Here is a 1,032-nt window from a genome sequence, read left to right on the forward strand (position 1 = left end):
GCGAATGATGTGATAATACGTGGAATACAATTTTTACAGCATCCTCGATACACAATAAATGTAACGCGTGTGTTAAATTTTTGTTTCTCGGCGTATTATAGAATTATATATAACAAAACACATCGTCACAAAATCATGTTTATTACAATCATCATGCTGCAGTTTTCTTTTTTACACTAAAAATGCTTCGTCTTCGTGGACTTTCGATCGTATACACACTGATAGAACNGTTGATGGTAAATAGGAAAGGAGAGAAGAATACGGTAGAAGCCTCGGTACAAGAGTTTTTTTTATTCAGGGTTTATTTACAAGGGAGCAGCTTGCACGGCACAGATATTTTTTTTTATGCGTCTTCGCAACACAAGCATCAACGATATCGACGATATCTAAACGCTAAACGCTAATCGCCGACGATTTCGAGAAATCGTGGTCGCGATCGAGCTATCGCGAAGAGGGGGGGGGGGCGGCCTCGGGGGGGGAGGGGGAGGGGGAACAGGCCCCTCTCTTTTTTCCTCTTTTTTTTTTTTTTTTGCTTTTCTTTTCGAACGCGCCTTTTTCCTCTCCGCCGCGAGAGTGGTACAAGAGGGGGGAAGTACGGAGAATGGAAACATAAATAACGATAACGATAACGATAAGTCGTGATACGAAATATACAACTTATGTTACACAAACGGAACAAAGTCGATTAGTTATATACCTATAAGATCTCGTCGATTTCGTAGGTGTATAACGCGCGTGATGTATACGTATATGCATATGTATATACATACATATACATATATATATAAATATATATATTATGTATATGTATATGTATGTATATGTATATATATATAGTTATATACAGTAAAGGTCGTCATACGATCGATCGTGACGCGAAAAACGCACGTAGTCGCGTACACCTCTCCAGAGGTGATTCAACACCGACGAGCGTGTACCGTGTACGCGACTCTCCTCCTCCTCCTTCGAAAGAAGGAGAAGAAAAAGAGGGAGAGCGACGGACGACGGGATGGACACTACGAGGGCGACAGA

The 1,032-nt window shown here is 41.1% G+C and overlaps 1 protein-coding gene across 1 annotated transcript in view; it reads right to left on the bottom strand.

The window, feature by feature from the left end:
• LOC102677490 (zinc finger protein 135-like) overlaps positions 1–1,032 on the bottom strand; it is a 4,486-nt gene that overhangs the window by 1,099 nt on the left and 2,355 nt on the right. The gene's annotated exons all lie outside the window — the stretch shown is intronic.

Source organism: Apis dorsata, unplaced genomic scaffold (genome assembly GCF_000469605.1).
Source record: "Apis dorsata unplaced genomic scaffold, Apis dorsata 1.3 scaffold_326, whole genome shotgun sequence".
Lineage (NCBI taxonomy): Eukaryota > Metazoa > Arthropoda > Insecta > Hymenoptera > Apidae > Apis > Apis dorsata.